Below are 20,408 nucleotides of genomic sequence, written 5' to 3' on the forward strand. Positions count from 1 at the left end.
TAAAAAAAAACCCTTAAATGGCTTTTAACGCTGTTATAGCTCTTTAAAATAAAGAAAAAACTAGATAAAACTTTATAAAAATACCAATTTCATGAGATAAAATACTATGAAAAGTGAGATTTTCACAGCTTATGAAATTTCCAAATGTATTATGGCTACATTATCTATTTAGTGAAATTGTTCCTTAAAACTGCAATGAAATCAAAATAAAACCTCTAAAATAAGCTTTTCGAATGACCCTTCCAAAATAAGAATCAGGTTATCTTCCATCTTCTGCCACAGTGGCTTAGCTAGGAATATGCTTCGGGGGGATGAAGGGAGGTTAGTGAGGGAGTTGTTTTGATCTTCTGTTGATTGAATAGTGAAGCCCTACACCCCGAAAGACTGGGGGTGTAGGAAAATTTTCGAAAAATAACATGCCTGAGAATTCATTTTACATCATTTTAGGATTTAAAATTAAACTTAATCCAGACGCAGTTATTATATATCAAATCCAGACTAGACTTCTAAATAATATTTTGATTCCTCTATAAGGCTTTGGGGGGGGATACATTCCCCTCTTCCCCCATAGTTACGCCACTGTTCTGACACATTTCCTTTATATACTTTTATATCATCTTCTTACAATTAGTATGTTGTAAATAAAGCATCTAATGAAAACGTAGCATTTTATAATCGAGAAAAACATATTTGGCTCTATTAATCTGTGCCTTCCTTATAAAAATACACTTCACGATAGATGCGAACGAGCATTGTGGGAGCCCCCTTTAGCTCGTGGCCCTCGTCGATTGCCCAGACCGCCCCTGGATGAAGCATTTAAAAGTCAATCAACCAATATCGATTATCAAAATATTCCTACACTCCATGAAAGGTGCAAATAAGACGTCACCAGGCTAAATTATGAGTGAAGCTCTTACGCTACGCTGAAATTTGGCAGACTTCGATTGTAGTTCAAGTTCCCATTTGTTTTAGCTGTCTACTGAGAGGTTCTGCACTTTCGATGGTTTCAAATGATTAACTTTATCTGTCTGATCATGGCATAGTGTCGTAGGCTAGATTAAGTGGCGGTGGGAATGTGGGAAGGGATAATGGCATCTTGGGGACTTTGTGTTTAGCGGATGGTGATGGGGTATAGTCCCAAAGGGATATTAGGAGTTAGTTGTTTATAGCAGGGAAATATTTCTCGATCTGTGGAAGGTATGATTTCAAAATGAAAAGGATAGGGGATAGTTTAAGGTCTTTTCTAATGTTTTGTTTGGCATAATCCAGGGTGCTCCGAGAATTCTTCTAACTATGGCATTTTCTGTTGATTGAATAGTGAAGCTCTTTAATAAAAGGGCGCTCTCATACCTCTCTCTCTCTCCAAATGAAGCCAACGAGGAAAATTATTTAACAATGACCTAAGAAATTATTCCAATGGTCAAAAATGAATTATCAATATACACTAATGCACCATGAGCTATAATGGCAGTGAATAATCGATCATCTTATGTAATAAATGAACATGAAATCTTCAGTCGTCAAAACTTGACTAGAAGAGCATCAACTGGCCATTCAACTGGGTTACTCAACAAAGCTGAACACGAAGCAACAGGACACGTAATCGATTTTGAAAAATCTAGAATTGTCGCGAAGGCGGAATATTTCAAACCTAGACTCAACCGTGAAGCCATCAAAAGATATAAAGACAAAATAATTTCAACAGAGACAACAAATTTATAATCTGAAATACATGGAACCCAGTCATCTACAACATTCATTTCTCAAGCACACCCCTCCAGTCCTTATAAGAACCTCTCACACTTAACCTCTTACATCCAGAAGTTTCATGTAAGTGGTAAGAAACGTTAAAACAATAAATATACATCTAAACTATATTTAAAATTAAAAACATGCCAAGGTACAGCCCACATTTCTTGAGCTGGTGACATCATTATATATATCTGATAAATTTAATAGTTCACGTGCACCTGATGAGACAAGGTAATAATTTCCAAGTAGAGGACCATCTTGTTGCTCCATTAAAATCACGGACCTAGGGATGGGGTATGGGGGCTAGTGCTCCTCCAGACCCTTAAAAAAATATGCCATATTTCTAATACTAATAATTTCATTGCGTTCGCTTTGTATTAGGAAGTATCCTTGTGCCCCCTAGAACAAAATCCTGGATACGGTCGCGCTTGTGACACCCCACCCCACCCCAGAAAGAAATCCTGGATCTGCCCCTGCTTACCATTATGTGTATAAATAATTCAGAAAGCCAAACCCTATCTTTAAAGCAGTGCTTTATGTTATGTACAAATACCTATACATTTCTTGGATAATAGTTTTATTTATTTTCTATGTATTTATTCCGCTTGGAAAAGTTGAGACCACCTACAGTATAGTGATGAACCACTTCAATAGAGCAGGTTAGATGTGTTACCCAAAGGCTTAAAATGGAAGACCGATGATTGAAAACGAAGACAAAGAGAAGAGACGAAAAGAATATCTGGAATAGTTGTGCAATGGAAACAGTATAAGAATGAATGCTATTCAAAAGGAAATTAAAGTTGATAAAGATGAAAGGGGAGCCCCAATTTCAAGATCGGAATTTGATGCGGTAGTAGGTCGCTTGCGATTAGTTAAACATCTAGAATTGACGATATTCCAGCAGGGCTAATGGAAAATGCAGGGAAAAACACGTTAAACTGGCTGCATAAAATCACAAGTGGACAAGCAACAATGAACCTCGCTAGTCCCAATCTGGATGACTGGGGGTGGGTACTCGCTCCGTAATAGCTCGTGATGTCATCAACTTTTCCATCAAAGTGCCAACACCATCGATTTTTCGTCCGTTATAGCTCAAGAGGTGGGCACGTGATTGGTCGTAAACGGATAAATAGTGAGTTAATTCAATATGAATTACAATAAAAGAAAGTCCAAAAAATGCCCAATTTGTCATTATGTATGTGCTAAAATTAATACTATTCACTCCAGCTGAGAAATAAGTCAAACTAATAAGAGACGAAGGGATAAAGTACTCAATAGGTGAGATACAATAAGTCAAGAAATTAACAATGTAAAACGAGGCATTATCATTACCTAATGCTCTCATGTAATTGTTTTTAACATGCTCGAAATTATTCTGAAGATATAAAACATCTTACTCCATCTGGTTTTTTGGGGTAGCTACCTTACCCCACTAAGAATATATAAATATAACCAATAACTTACCATCATAGGTGGACCTAGGGATGGGGTATGGGGGCTAGTGCTCCTCCAGACCCTTAAAAAAATATGCCATATTTCTAATAATATCATTGCGTTCGCTTTGTATTAGGAAGTATCCTTGTGCCCCCTAGAACAAAATCCTGGATACGGTCGCGCTTGTGACACCCCACCCCACCCCAGAAAGAAATCCTGGATCTGCCCCTGCTTACCATTATGTGTATAAATAATTCAGAAAATTCCTCTGTGAGGTGTATAGCACAAAAATGTCCCAGGTTGGGCGCACCCAGTAAAATACACACTTAAAGATGAAAATAAATAAATTTTCAGGGGCACCTGCTACCTTCCTCCTCAGGGTTATGAAATATTTTTATTAAATTGTCTTGTACTGTGTGTGCCCCACCTGGAATATTTTCATCTTATATGTATAAATATTCCAGGCTGATATCCCAAAGCCCCTTACCCTCAATCTTACTGTCTAACAGTGAGTGTTATATATTTAACAAAAAAATTCAAATTAGCTATGTAAATGAGGTTCTAATTTTCAGGGTTGAACTGACCTAGCAGATCGCTACTGAGTTCTCAGTCAGCCACATAGCCAGAAAGGTATGGAGAATTTTGGTGTTATGTGGCTTGCCTGCACTGATACTCTTTTGTCGTTGCTATGGATGTATCAGACAACGATACACTCGTCAAAAACTTTTCTGCTACTTAACGATGAAATAATCTTTCAGCAATATAACAATTCATTGATTACTTGAAGACATAATGAAATGTAACCACATAATTTGAAAATTGGAGTGTTGGAGGGCCCTGTGATCATCTCAGCAGATGCGTTGCAGGTAGTCACCCCCAGGGGAAAAATGTGGGGGATGTTTATGCTCCCAAAACACCCCTATGCTCATAAAAAATTAAAAGTCCATTATTAAAAACAATTTATACTGATCAAGCATTACCAGTACTATTATTATGCTTCACCCAAGCCCACCCCAATTCTGTAATCAATTTTCAATGATCTAGTGCGATAGAGTTTACCAACGTAGGCTGGAAGGTCCGATGGTATTGGCTAGAGTTTGGTAGGCCCCAGGCTGTCACAGGTGAGGTGACCCCGGCTGAGGTCTCTGGAGGAACCGTGAAGTTGGTTACTGGTACTGCCCGGTCGTCTTGCCGCCTGTCTGTCTGGCTGCCGGCATAGCATACCACCGACCTCCTTACTCCTCGGCAGTCAGCGATCGAGAGAGAGCCAGATATCCCCTCTCTTCGTTGCGGCAACCGGTCTCCTCCTTCCCCTCTTTTCCCGTGCCTTCTCAGCTGACTTCCCCTCTCTTCGCCTCACTCTCTTCTCCCTTCCCCTCTCTTTGCCGGTCGCTCAGCTGACTTCCTCTCTGCCGCCTTAGCCAGGTAAACTCTACCGCGCACGGGTTCAGTCTTTTACAAACCCTTATTTACCGCTCGTGCCCTCGCTCTCGTAATCACCCAGCAACCTTGTGTTGTTACAATATATCTTATATGTATAAATATTCGAGGCTGATATCCCAAAGACCCTTCCCCTCCATCTTACTGTCTAACAGTATTATATATAAAAAAACACAATGCAAATTAGCTATGCAAATGAGGCTCTAATTTTCATGGTTGAACTGACTAGGCAGATCGCTGCTGAGTTTTCAGTCAGCCACATAGCCAGAAAGGTAAGAAGAGTTTGGGTGTTATGTGGGTTGCCTGCACTGATACTCTTTTGTTGTTGCTTTGGAGGTAGCAGACAATGATACACTCGTCAAAAACTTTTCTGCTACTTAACGATGAAATAATATTTCAGCACTATAACAATTCATTGATTACTGAAAGACATAATGAAATGTAACCACATAATTTGTAAATTGGAGTGCTGGAGGGCTTGTGGTCTTCTCAGCAGTTGCATTGCAGGTAGTCACCTCCAGGGGAAAAATATGGGGGTTGTTTACGCCCCCAATACACCCCTATGCTCATAAAAAATTAAATCGTACATTATTAAGAACAATTTATACTGATCAAGCATTACCAGAACCATTACACTTATTCACAAAATCACATTCATCCATTGTTATCCAATCCATTATTAAAGCTATACCTAACTAAATACCTCAAAATGCACGCCTGAATTAATATAACGCCATAATATGGACTCATTGTCATGATGTCCGAAGGCTTGCCTAGTCTGAGTTATTTATAATCAACAGCATTATATAATTGATATATAACCCATATTCTCCTGATGTGAATTTTCACTGTAGCCGGAAAAATACATGTTCCTAATCTTTTTGTGTAACAATGTCATATTAACATTACCAAAAATGGAATAACAATGTTATCAAATTGCCTATTTGCATACAATTGAATGAATTAAAATATTGTTATGCACACAATATATGCCCAATGTAGGTAATTGCACCTTGATGGATGCTTTCTGAATATGTCTACTTTATTTAGGTTTATTGTCAACTGACCAATGTTAAATTTTGTCAATACCTTAACGGCATTCCATTTTACTGGATTTGCACCAGCACTTTAATTTTCACAAAAATTACATGTAAAATGTTTTATTTTATGTCATCGATTACAAAGATATTAAATGCCCCTCCCCACATAGAGGGAGCAGTTTGGATTTTGAGGGGAAGGGAGGGTGGGGAGGCATTTTCAGTGTAAGGAAGGGACAGTTAGTGTCAGTATTGCCACTAACACTACTACTACAAGGACACACTCATTCATAATATCACACTCCATTCACTCATTCATAAAATCACATTCCATTCACTCATTCATCTAAGCGGAAGCCATCAACATGGATGGCAGGTTAGAAACTCTAACTGAGAACATTATAATAGCATAAAAGAAAAGCCTACCCAAAATAGGGATTCAAAAAGCACAGTACTTCAAATTTTTATTAATTCAAGCTAATTCTACATATGCTTACAAAAAAACAATATGCATAAGGGTAATAGAAAAATTATTGCCAAATTTAGAATGTAGAGAAAGTTGAATCATGCATTTTACAAAAAATCCCCAACACCAACGAAAAAGGAGGAATAAAAATGTATTTTACAAAAAATATGCTTAAATGGGAATATAAGTTAATATTTAATTTTATATAATATACCATTACACAACACAACATTATCAAGAGCAGTGACAATGAATAAACGCAGTAAATACATTTTAAATTACTTTAATTCCTTAAAAAACAGTAATATTTATACACCATAACATAGTAATGAGAAAATATAAAAAAAACAACACCAAAAATTGGTGGATAAAATCAGCGAAGATAATAAAAAAGTGGATGAAAAATAAATGTCACCATGAAGCATATTTCAAACAAAGGAATAAAAATAACAAAAAAATGAAAACATTATAAACAGAACAAAATTATACGAGCCAAAAATTTGATAACATTCTATCACTTCAAACCTCCTAATCACAAAGAATAAATACAGAATATGAAATTGCCCTAGGATACCATACTGCTTTAGCCAGAGGAAAGTCCAACGCTATAATTCAAGCAGGATATAACATAAATGATTCATTAAAATCAACAATTGATTGGTATAGACTTTCCTCTGTTTATCCCCCTCCCCACGTAGAGGGAGCAGTTTGGATTTTGAGGGGGAGGGAGGGTGGGGAGGGATTTTTAGTGAAAGGAAGGGACAGTTAGTGTCAGTATTGCTACTAACACCACCTTTAGTACCACTACTACTACAAGCACACACTCATTCATAAAATCACATTCCATTCACTCATTCATAAAATCACATTCACTCATTCATAAAATCACATTCATCCATTCATACAGCCCTGCCTACCTAAATACTGCTTTATACGCCTGAATTAATTAAACGCCTAAATACAGAATCGTGGCCACGATATACGAAGACCTGCCTAATCTGAGTTATTTCTACTCGACGGTAGGACGCAATATAAATTCCCTACTCTCCTGCCGCAAATCCTAACTATAGCTGGAAAAAATACATGCAATAATAAAAAATATACAAACACCCTGTACAATAATTGCAACAAAAAATGCAAAAAAACCATCTTCAGGCTCGGTGTCTTCTTTCTTCCTATCTTCATTCTTCCTTCCTTCATGATAAAATCCTCAAGTCTCTAGTAGTCGGCGCAGTAACCTTCAGGTGTCCATGTCATGGACCTGAACAGTTGTCTCCAAAAGCAATCGCTGTCGTTGTCCACAAGCTTGACCTGTGGTAATATACCAAAAAAAATTCTCATAATCCAACAAAGGGGAGACCTAAAAAGTTAACATTCAGCTCAGAAATATCATTTCGAGGAAGACGTTTAGAAAATATTAACTTTTTAAGTGTCCAGAAATTTTTTAAATTAAAAAAATGCAAGAGTGGGTAGTTCCAAATTATTTGACGCTAATCTCATCGGCCATATTTCAATGTATTTTCATTATTATTTAAACATTTTAAAGATATGAATGGGCAATATTAAAATTTTCCCGGAAACCATTACAGTGAGCTTAGTGTGTTATTTATTTATACCTTTTTTTACGACTTACTTGGACTTCATGGGTAATACTAAAAATTGATAGCAAAAATATACCACTTATTATACTACCATATATGTACTATTTTATGAAATGGAAAACTATAATGAAATTATAAAAATCAATACGATGAAAATATTTAAAAACACGAAAACAGAAGTTACAAATATGGAATCCATCCATGAAATATGGAGCCAGAGGTCTAAGTAATCACTTCAGAAACAAAGCAACCGAAAATAATGAAAAATATATACTGATTTTTCCGACACTATTGGCATAATAAATATTTAATAGCAAGGAAAAAAAGCGTCAACGGAAATAATTACCCAAAATTAAACGAAAAAGAGTATCGATCATTGTGACATTATTGTGGCGACTTTTTTAAAAATATGTCAATTATACTCGGAATATATAATTCACGGAAAAATTCAGAAAGGTAGAAATTATGACCGGAATCTCACGTTTCCCACAGGTAGGGTTTCCGAGGAAGTTATTACTTGAGCGCGCATGAGGGATGCTGAGTTACCTACCAAATGCAAGGCCAATATGGAAACCTCGACCACCACATTACATTGAGAAAATTAAACAGCAAAGTACCTAAATACTTATGATAGATTCACGAAAATCCCCATAACTGTCCTTCATTCGAATTATCACATTTAATGGAAATGAAGATTCAGCGCGGGATCCACACGATGTAAGTTTTGTGAGTGTTACAAAAAAGCGCGAGATCTTAATTTTGGTTGCGGTTTAGTTAAATATTTTTGCGTTGGAAAAGTGAAAATATTAATTTATTTTCTCACGCAATCATTACCTTTATCATCGAGGTTCCTGAATGTAAAAATTATGGTGTACCTATGTGATCACTAAATAATGGCTCTGAACTGAACTCAAAACTTTGAAGAAGAATGAATGAAATCTTACCGTCTGCCTGCGCCAACGAGCTGTATTCGTTCGATCTCTTTGCACGTGCTTTCATCGAGGCCTCCAGTAGTCAACTCACACAATACTATCCAACGAACTCTGCAATTGAAAAAAAACGAACACTCATAAAGAGACAAAGCAATGTCCTCGAAAATCGGCTTCATGGCCGAATCAATCAATAAATTTTCTTATGGTGCATGGACGTTACACAGTGAATAGGCTCACCTTTTAATTAGATTTAAAAAGCTTTGAGTGAAAAATAAACTTTCCCGTAATGCAAAGGAAATTAAAATAATATTCAATTAATTAATAATACTTCCCTGTAAACACAAATAGCTGCTGAAGCGCTGCAGCAGCGCTGCAGACGGTGCCCACGCGCTGCTGACGCGCGACAGCAACCTTCAAATTTCCGTTTTTTGAATGCCACACGCGCTGCTACAGCGCCACTGTAGCGCTGCAGAACAGCTGCGGCAGCGTAACGGAGGAGCATCGCGAGCGCTGCTGAACAGCTGCAGCAGCGCCGTTCAGTTGCTGCGGCAGCGCTGCAACAACCGTCTTGCAGCGCTACACCAGCGGTGCTGCGGCGCCCGAATTTCGCTTTAATTGCGTACTGAATCAAGCTTATCCTTGCCAATTACTACCCGGTGGTCTATCCCCAAAAGCAATTCCATCATTCATGTGCAGGTCTGAATTATCATCTATGCTATGCTCGTAGATATGTCTACTTGTCCGGGCACTCGTCAGCCTGGCAGGTGAATGAAGAAATAGCTATTGGGCATACGCTATGAAAGAGTACTGAAATAAATTATTAGGTCTTGATTGAATTACGCAGTTCAATCAAGACCTAATAATTTATTTCAGTACTCCTTCATAGCTTATGCCCAATAGCCATTTCTTCATTCACCTGCCAGGCTGACTAGTGCCCGGACAAGTAGACATATCTACGAGCATAGCAGCGATGATAATTCAGACCTGCACATGAATGATGGAATTGCTTTTGGGGATTTACACTGAAAGCATACCATCAATGAAAAGGTCCGGAATAACCTGCATAACTATGGCCACAGGGTAGTAAACCAAAACGAAATTACCTTGACAAGAAGTTTGGCACACAGGGTAGAATTCTATGACGGTCATAACCTAGAAAGTAAAATTTCCATAGACTTTCACTCTAGGCTTACCATCAGTACTTCACTCAGCCAAAAACAGCCCTAGTTCTCAAATCTCGAATCAAAAAAGAATGCAAAATTAAGAACTGGTAACCACTCCATACAAAGCGTACAACAATCCTCAGAATAACTAAGCATACCTTAAACACAGATACTTACTCACCATTCGCTATATAGCATTATCCTTACAGCAGAATGAGTTTACGGTAGAAGAATAAAATTCAAAATATGCTTAAAAAATTTATTTTCAGTGCATCTTTTAATTTGCATCCCAAAAAGTTACAGAACAAAGAGACAGTATGCAAGGCCAGATTTAAATAGCAATTAATGGCAGTGGAAGTTTCTCTGCCCTCTCCTCAGAATATAAATTTGAAAATTAGAGAATAAACAAAATTCATGTTAAGTAATTAATGCATGATATGTCAGCAGAAGCAATGCAACGAAAAATCATCAAAAGCAAAGGCAACAAACATAGTACTCAATATAGAATGAGAATGCACCACAATTCCTAGTTACAGAATAAAATGACAGTACCCAAGGGCAGAATTGCATGGCATATAATAGCAGTGGAAGTGTTTATGCTCTTTCTTCGAAATACAAAACTGAAAATTAGAAAATAAACAGTGGTCGTTTAAAGTAATTATGCTAGACACATCATATGAAGCAAGAGCAATTCAATGAAAAATAAAAGCATATATTCATAATAATGCAACAGAATACACAATCGCTGTCAAAAACGGATCTCCTTATCCTGGTCCAAATACTGGTACCACTCTCCTATCTTTTTATTTATTTTACCAAAACCAACATGAACCAGCGTAGGCTTCTTATCAGCATCTGAGGAAATACCAAAGAACACACATAAAGCATCTACTGATACAAAAGACGCAATCAATGGGAGATCAATTGTGAAAGGAGGGAAGGAATAAATGACAAGAGTAAAAACTATACCAAGAATAGCTTTGCAATAATTATAATATTTATCACGATGAATCATAAGCACGCAAGAGGATTCCCACATGCACACCACACGGTCACAACAATGTTACATACGCCAGAAAATTACACTCTCTCATTTATATAAAGGCTAAACTTGCCAAACACTCATGAAGGCAATCTACCCTGAAGCTAGAACTTGCAAAAACATTGTCAATATTTTCTAATTTGTTCTCAGAAGGTTCAGTGAACACTCTTGAAGTAGGAATTCAATAAATTGACTTTCACGAAACTGTTTGCTAATACTTATCCATCATCGTATTTTAGCGATCAAACGGAAGATATTTTACATTGCTCGTACTTCCCTAACACCAGACCAAAATGCTTTTGAGTTATCCCGTTACTCCTCTACCAGCGTTTTCATTTTAAAATTCGTCAATGCATTCTTGAAGGCTTACTTAAGCTTTAAACAACTTATATTTTTTAATTAGTAACACGAGATAATTACTGGATAAATCAGTATTGACATCTTCCATTTTAGCAGGGCATTCTCTCTGTCGCTTTAATGATTTTTTCACTCCCGCGTCAGCCCATCTCGTTAGACAATCTTTTTAGTATTTTACTAAAAAGGTTGGCTAACTAAAAACTTTTCAGCTGTGAACTTTTCCTGAGATATGCGTTACAAATTTCCTATTTCACTATTAATGGAAACCTATATGATTATTATTTTAAAGCTTATTTCCAATGGTTCCAAACATAACTACGACCACGTATGTAAACAAAAACACTCACTCTTAAAATGTGTTTATATTCACCATGAAAGAATGCCAATTCTACCTAATTTCAAGGAGCATTGAATTTAAAGTAACTAAAATTATACATTTTAAAAGAAGATGATAAATTCTTACCTAATTAGAATCCCCAAGGACGATCAACAGTTCCACGACGTTGGCCGCCATAGCCTCAGCAAACTTCCCAAGCACCCTGGTAAACAATCGCGTATCGCGTAGCGGAGGATTGTTGCACAAACTCGCATTTGCAGCGTTCCAGCAGCGTGCTGCAGGCATGCTTTGGGCATGCGCTGTTGATGCGCTGCAATTGCATGTTACGCCAGCGTGCTGCGAAAGAGCGCTGCACAAGCGCTGTTACCGCGCTTCATTGAAACGGAAACGAACTTGCAGCTGTGAAACCCCTGTGCAGCGCTGCTGCAGCTATTTGTGTTTACAGGGTTGTTATGATAAAATAATTCCAATCAAATGGAATTATATCTTAGTTTAAATAGGAAAAATTAAGGATTGATTGTGAAGAGGGTAAACTTTCAAAGGACAAAAAAGAGTTAAATAATTCTGTTTCAGAATGCAAAAACATGATGGAGAATAAAATTTGTAATGATTAAACAGATAATTAGAAACTAATTATATATAAAAGTTATTCAGAATGCTTCATAATGTGAAAATATTTTGCGGACGCTGTTAAGGGAGGTGATATTTTGACTCAAAAACATTAGTAAAGAAAATACGTTGATGCGTGATTATGAGTCATCCAGAAAAATGTTGGCACAAAAAAATACTTGCAATATTTTTTCTCAACTTTTCAATTCAATTCAAAGTTAATAGATCAATGTAATATCGCTTCCAGTTACTTAAAACCAAGTACAATTTTCAAACTAAGTAGTCAATGACTAAATTCAAGAGGATATTAAGTTTATTAATTAATTTTGATGGCATTTTGGGCAATTGAGAAGTTCAGTATAAGCATGAGCACAATTGAGTTCCGTTAATGAATGCAAAATTGAACATTCTCAAGCAGCTCGTTAACTTAAAAATTTATATGGGAAAAATGAACCAAATTTGAATGAATATTATGAGATCATACCGCTCCTTATCTGCGCTGCAACTCATGTAGAGCCGCAAGAAGCCGGCTCGGTTAGGTGCACCATCCCATCTTCTTCCAGGTATCTTCTTTCTCCTTATCATCATGTCCAGCGATGGCTTGCGGACCTAGGGAGAGAGCGGGTTAGTGCATACACAAATAAATAACCCTTCCGAGGATTTGCACCACTCCAAAGCAGCACACAAGAACGTGACAATGGCATCAATAGGAAATCAAAAATTTCCTACCTAGCCACCGCCACATTCCTGCATGACGCAATGGAATACGTAATGCAAAACCACGGCACAAAAAACTAAAACTATCGCAGGGAAAAAACGCCTAGCCTTACGCAAATTTATGTTTTTTGGCCAGAAGGGCCCAAAGCTAAGATGTCGTCTTCTTCTGGTCCCGCGATGCCATCCATCTTCGGTCTTCTCTTCCTCCGATGAATCTTCATTCTTCTCCTTACAATCAGCGATGGCTTGCGGACCTAGGGAGAGAGCGGGTTAGTGCATACACAAATAAATAACCCTTCCGAGGATTGCATCACTCCAAGGCATCACACAGGAACGAGACAATGGCATCGATAGGAAATCATAAATTTCCTACATAGCCACAGCCACATTCCTGTATGACGCAATGGAATATGTAATGCAAAACCACGGCACAAAAAAACTAAAACTAACGCACGTAAAAAACGCCTAGCCTTACGCAAATTTTTCTTTATTTGCCAGAAGGGCCCAAAACTAAGCCGCAAATATCGCACGCCTCTTCTAACGATGCTCCTCTTCTGTCTTCAGTGAATACTTGCGTCTTCAATCTCCTCTTCTTCGTGCAGTCTTCACTCTTCCTTCCTTGAAGTCCAGCGATGGCTTGAATCTGTGAAGAGGTAAGATTAGTGCATGCACAAACAAATAAATAAATAACACTGACATGCAAGCCCTAACGCGACGCAACGCACAAATACTCGCAGCACACGCAAATATAAATAATCACACGCAGAAAAATATCACACGAAATCACACGATAGATAAAAAAACACACGCAATCGGATTCTTGCCGTTCTTCGAGCTCAATTTGATGTCTTCAATCTTCATGACTGTAAGGGAAAGAGTTACAGACATGTTACAATTAAGTACAAAAAAAACTCTCAGTTCAGGCGAAGGATTATCAATATCCATTCATTCCCAATACACACACGCATTATCTTCTCTCTTCATTCTTCGAGGCCCCCTGCGATGTCTTCAATCTTCGGGGCCTCAGCTACGTCTTCTTTCTTCATTCTTCACTCCTATAATAAATGGTGTTAGTACAAAAACCACCCAAATACCTTAAAAAAACTACACACACAAAAATACCCACATGGATTTCCTGCCTAAGAATGCATTCTTTGTCTCCTAGGACCGGTCTCATTCGTAGTAAATAACTTTATAGTGCACTTTCTGGTACCTTTGTTTCAGCGCTGTTTCGAAACTTTTCTAAACTTGCTCCTTCGAGCCGTTACCTTTCGTGTACCATTGTTACCTACAGCTCGTGTTTTGATAACCGAGGGTGAATTCACTTTCCACCAGGAGTCTCTCATAACTCCAGTTGTGTGGTTCAAGTCGGCCCTAATTTACCATTTCACGTTGAAGATACCCTGATGTAAACCTGATGAAAATATACGGCAATGCACAGCGTCCGAGGAAATTCGAGTCAAATCTCATCGAAACACATAAAAGGAATAAGCATTGAATGTCCCGCGAGGCCATCGTATTGTTCTCTTCTTCATTCTTCCTGCTCCACCCTTCATCCCTCCCTTCACGTCCGGGGATGGCTTGCACCTAAGGAGAGAGCAAAAAATTAAATTAAATTCGGGGGTTAGATTATTAAATATGGGTCACTCCAACTTAATTCAACAAGCGTTTGTCCCCGAGAGGCTCAGATAATGATATCTGTATGGGTCTACATCAACCTCAAACTAAATACCCTGAGATATTTTTTTATGTGGTTTTAATATGTTATCGATTTTTTCCAAAAAATTGCCTAAAATCATATAAATCCCATAATTTAACTATCAAATAGCCTTAGAGCCGTTATTTATTGCTTATTCTAAAGCTTAGTCCTTTCGGAAGACACTCGTAGTAAGAAATTTATAAGGGCACTTCCCTATTATTGTTATACTTAAATGTTTAAAACATTGTTAATCAACTTTACTCGAATACTGCTGTTTTTCCGGGTTTTCTTCCGCGTTTATCCATTTTGTAGGACGATATTTCGCCAACCTTCCAGTTGGCGAAATATGATCCTACAAAATGGATAAACGCGGAAGAATACCTGGAAAAACCAGCAGAATTCATCATAATCTCCGCGGAAGCCTGCTTGGAAACTTTTCTCGAATAATCCATCTCAGAATTGACCAAAGCTTTTATTCTTTAGAGTGTAGGCTCATTCATTACCTTAGAATTACAAAAATTAAATATAAATCAACTCCTGAATGATATTTTTTTGAAAATATTTAAACGTTTACTATTTCTCCCGTGCGGCTCTCTGATTATTCCTAATACCAGTCTATGGACGTTTACTCATAGACTGGTAGTCTATATTATAGTAGTATGATCTATAGCGTCATTTATAAACTATCAACCATGAATTCATCAAAATCTGAGACCCTAAGGGACAAGCTTTTTGGAATTGAGGTGGAATGATTCAAACTATTATACCCGTTTGTCTTTAAAAAATCGAGGAAATGGATACTAAAACAAAGGCTGTTTATTTAAAATGAAGGACAACCAAAAAATTCTTGAGAAATTCACATATTTTCTCAATGACTTTAAAACATCAGACTATTTCATAGGGAGCTTGCTAAAGTGATATTGAATAGGGTAGGTATATTAAAATCTCTCGTAAACAAATTAAATTATTGTACTATAATGTGGATTTCTTTGTATCCACTTGATTTTTGCAATGAAAAGTTTGTATAAAGATGTAAACTAACTTAGAAATATATAACTTTAATTATTATATTAGCAATACTAGTGAATTCGTAGAATAAGCAGTAACAAAGAAATACATAGCAAACAAACATTTACGGCAGTATATTACAACGTATCAACTATTTCTTTTAAAGAGGGAGAGAAAAAATTTAAATACATAAATAAAAAATTGGAGTTATTGACCACACGATGTTAGTATATTACAAGTGGAGCAAGATTATTCAACTATTTAGGATTTGTACAAATTGGAATTCAAAGTTGCTTTGTTCTACCGAGATCACGATTTAACTTTATCTAGTTTATTTTGGATAAATTAGTACGGAAGCATCATTAAATAGTAATCTTAATCAGAGTCAATATTTATGTAACAAAATTTTTCGCTTTTTAGATAAATCGTTGAAATTGATACTGGAAACAAAAGAGACAGTAAAGTGAACCTTATTTCTATGTTTTCCGGGTTATCTTAGTGGTAAAATGAAAACTAAATAACTTAAAACCATGACCCATAACCATGCGTTATTATCACGACATAATCGAATGCGTATTTTTAGTGCAAATACATTTATTTAACCTTCATTCGTTAGATTTATTTTTAAAAAGTGTTTAATCATATTTAATGAAAAAATACGTGATACTTGCAAGGTCCCCCACCTGAGATTGGGTGACAATCGGCTTGACCCCCTCGCCCCTCCTAAGCGCCACATCTAATTAACCCTTTCGCTACTAACAAAGGAAATATTCGCCCGGAAGGTTTTTCACAAGGAAGAGGAAACCAGCAAATTTTCGTCTCATATTTTCCCACGCAAACGAATGAATGACGCAAATATCCGTTTCGTTGCCCTTTTATGCCGGTCGCAGCTACGCGAAGTCTTATCGGGACCCAACAAAGCGGGGACATAGGCCGTACCCTCGAAATCCGGGAGCCGGTACACATCGTACGCGCTTCATCCGTGTCCGACCTCGTCGGCGATGTAAAGGAATAGGAAGCAGCTTGCATTGAGTGCCAACCCTGTAAGTGGTCACCGACACGGCCCCATCAATAAAATGGGTCTGATGGGTGTCTGCATATTATTGAAAACGATAATACTTGTTTACATTAATGAGACCCTTATGTGCTGGTAGAAAGGTGGGGTGGCGCAGAATGATAAGCACTGTAAGTATCTTTGGATTCGTGGAGGTAAAATTTATATGCGAAAAGTAGGAAAGAAGCCGACAATTGTAGTTAGCATCATGGATGATGTAAAACATCTTTTATCATTGCTGTTGTGATTCATACTTCAATGGTACAGAAGGCATACCTAAACTATAAGCCAAACTTATGGATGTAAATATTACTGTAAATGCCTTTAATGGAATAATTCCCTATTGATCTTCCATCAAAATATCCGAAGTGTTAGACGCAATTTTAATTTACTATTTTCACATTTAAGTAGCATGTCACAGTTGCCGGATATTATACCTTTGAATGAAATATAAATATAATCTGATTAAATTATATACAGTGAGTGGGTAGGCACTTTTCTTATGGAAATTATAATACCTTTGAAAGAGCAAGAGGTGTTTTACCGTTTATAAGACATGACATAACAACCGTACTGAGGCCTTGTCATATAAGCCCTACTGTTGATCAGTGTTTCATGCAAGTTTTGTATATTTGATCTCTTTGTCGTCTACAGGGATAAAAAATTTCTATTGATCAATTTGTTTTAGATTTTGAACCCTAATCAAGGCTCATATCTCAAAAATTAGTAATGGTCGGTGATATGAATGTTCAGTTACTAATACCGAGCTGCGATTCCAAGCAGTTTTCAAAATATCATGAGTTCATGTGGCTTGACTACCTTAATCAATGAAGCATCCAGAATAACTAGACAATGAGCTACCTGTTCAGATCATGTAATCACTCGGTTCTTCAACACATTTAATGTAGACCTTCGAGCCAAGTTTATGCATTTAGGCATAACGCATCACTCTCCAGTCCAACCCAATCTCCAATCTTTCTGCTCGATAGGAAAACGAAAGTACACCATCTTATGTCACTTTGCTATAGTATTGCTGCCGTAAATCATCAAATGAAAATGTTCGACTGTATTCTTGGGAAGTATTGAATGAAGAACATGAAATTTCCTAAACTTCTAATACATTTTCAAACATACTGTTAACATGTGTAAATGAGTCTTAAGTATTGTCAGGAATGAACTTGCCGTAAAATTAAAGCCCTGGATCACTGACTCCTCGATGAGCAAAGTTGCGCGTAAAAAATCGTTTTCAAAAACTACGTCATCACCCGCGCAATAACGGCTTGAGAAAAGAGTGCGTAAAAATATTAAATAAACTGTGTATATGTGTTCGTAATGCGGCTAACTCCTATTACATGGAACAATTGAACAAAGTAAATCAAAATAAAAAGAAACAGTGGAGTATCTTCAAGGAATTAACTGGAGCGAAACAAATTTTGGATGCATGAGCGATTTCCTTGTATTAACAAGGAAATCGGACCTTAAATGACCCAGTTATGATTGATATTGACTTCAAAAAGGAGTTCGTAAGTACATTTGAGTCTACTAAATTGTAGCCAATTGTAAAAAATAATTCAATGATTGATAATTCATCAAATAGTAAAAATCATCTAAGCCTGAACTCCGTTTTGGAACCAGTCACCACGCCTGATGTATTAAAAATTGTCAATAGCCAATCTTTAAAAAAGCTGCCCGTCCAGATCAAATAATGCTGGTATGACAAAATTATCATATAAGACATTGCAGATGTAATCTGCAATTTCTTCAATGAAAGCTTGCCAAATGAAAGGTTCCCTGCATCCTTAAAGCAAGAAATTATTGTTTCCATTCACAAAAAAATCGATCGAAAACGTGTATTCACATTTACCGTCCGATTTCTTTTATTTATTAAAGTTCTTTTCTTGATTTCTTAAATTTATTTTAGCGTACTTGAAAAACTTGTAAAAAGAATACTGATAAATTTTACGGAAATGAAGTGGTTCTGTGACACTCAATATAGTACGAGGGTCGTTCAATAAGTCTTTAGAAAAAGATATAAAAACAAATTGTATATGCACCAATACGTTCGATTTTAGTATCCTCTCAGCTCTATAATTTTTTGTAAGCAAAAGTTGTTCTCTACAATCGGTAACAAAAAAGAAACTATGAGATGGATACAGCTCAAACTTCAACTGCGCACGAGCCACAAGTGCTAATTTCTGACTAACATTTATTTTGGAAACTGGAAACTAGGAGAGCGATTTTTCGGAAATTTTAAGCACTTACAGAATGAACTTCGTATAAGGATAGGTAAAATTACACAGGACGCTTGCAACACTTTATCACCCCGATATCCCTGTCCATTAAATGTAATAAATAAACCGCTGCTGTATGCATAGTTACAAAAAAGCCTTTGATACAATAAAAATACAAGATGTTTTTGGATATACCACATCTGGCAGAAATTCGTAGCATTTCTATAAACTCATTTCGAAAGTTTCCTGACTTCGCGCTTAAATTTTTTAAGGTACTACAATAGCCATAGAAGTTCCGATAATATATGTTCTGGAGTAGCTCAAGGATCAGCGTTAGGTCCAGTATGATTTTTATTAAAAATCAACCATCTGTGTAATCTAAATTTTCAGTGGGATACTAACCGCCTTTGCGGATAACCTAGTCCTTTCTTAAAGAAGTGTGAACTATAGGAGTGCATTTATGGACCACATGGACTGAAAACGGCTGTAAAGGGACGCGATACTGTTTGACGAAGCAGGGGTGGATTGATGGCGCAACGGTTGAAAAGCAAGAACAAGATTCCCCACTGATAATACTGAAGATGCAATAGATGGCATTGAGGAATTGAACAAATCTATAGAAAAGGGTGAATATGTGAGTGTTCATTGGAACGGACTCCGACATCCAGGTTTGGTGCTCTCTGGGACAGAGGAGAGAGCAATTATGGAGTTCATGTCGCCGACCAAAAAATGTCGGAAGTGATCGAAAGATAAGGACTTGCTATTTCATAAGAGGATTGAGATTGTCAAAGATATTCATCCTCAAATCTTGAAAAAAGAGGGATTTTAAGGTTCATTCATAAGGCTCATTCATAGAAAATCATTCTTGAAAGAACATGAAGATATCCTAAACATTTTTTTGCCTAATGTATATATGTTTATCTCAACCAAAAATATAATATTTTCATTCAATAGCATGTGTTTTTAAATATCCAAGTACTCCCTTGCCCCAAGTCTTTTAACATGTCTTTCTTAGTGAAAAAATAAATCTTGGGCCAAAGTTACCACATCCAGAGTGTGACATTGGCACAAAATTGAGAAATACGAAAATTTTTAAGAAACAGAATTGAGTCAAAATGTAGCCGCCAGCTAAAGTGTATGATTTTATCGAAGTTTTAAAATGTTGCCATAGCTGAAATTTAGTAAAAACTATTTTCTTATAGAGAAACTTGTTTGAAATTGATGACATGTGGGCCATATTAGCCCACGTGTACGGTACTAGTACAAACACATGGCATGAACAAGGGAAAACAAAGGCACTGTGGCATTGTAGAATGGGATAACTCTACAGGCAAGATATAACTAAATGAAAGACATTGGCTTACGGTGTCAATTTTACATGCTCTATCGAGATAAGCTACACTACCTGCAATGATGAGGAGAGCTCCATTTGAAGACATTTTATCGAGGGCCAAGAATAAATTGGAAATTGTTCACGCTTATAATGGAGGAATAGTCATTCTGAAGAGCATGGTATTTAATTGCGACGA

General features: G+C 36.9%; 1 long non-coding RNA gene across 1 annotated transcript; it reads right to left on the bottom strand.

Annotated features, from left to right (window-relative positions):
• Window positions 1-10,516: 10,516 nt before the first annotated feature.
• On the bottom strand, window positions 10,517-11,763 carry LOC124170721. Its single transcript, XR_006867574.1, has 2 exons — window positions 11,688-11,763; window positions 10,517-10,680 (listed from the first exon to the last, which is right to left on the bottom strand). It is a non-coding gene; the product is annotated as an uncharacterized LOC124170721 (long non-coding RNA).
• Between the last annotated feature and the right edge of the window lie 8,645 nt (window positions 11,764-20,408).

This window comes from Ischnura elegans, chromosome X (genome assembly GCF_921293095.1).
Source record: "Ischnura elegans chromosome X, ioIscEleg1.1, whole genome shotgun sequence".
Lineage (NCBI taxonomy): Eukaryota > Metazoa > Arthropoda > Insecta > Odonata > Coenagrionidae > Ischnura > Ischnura elegans.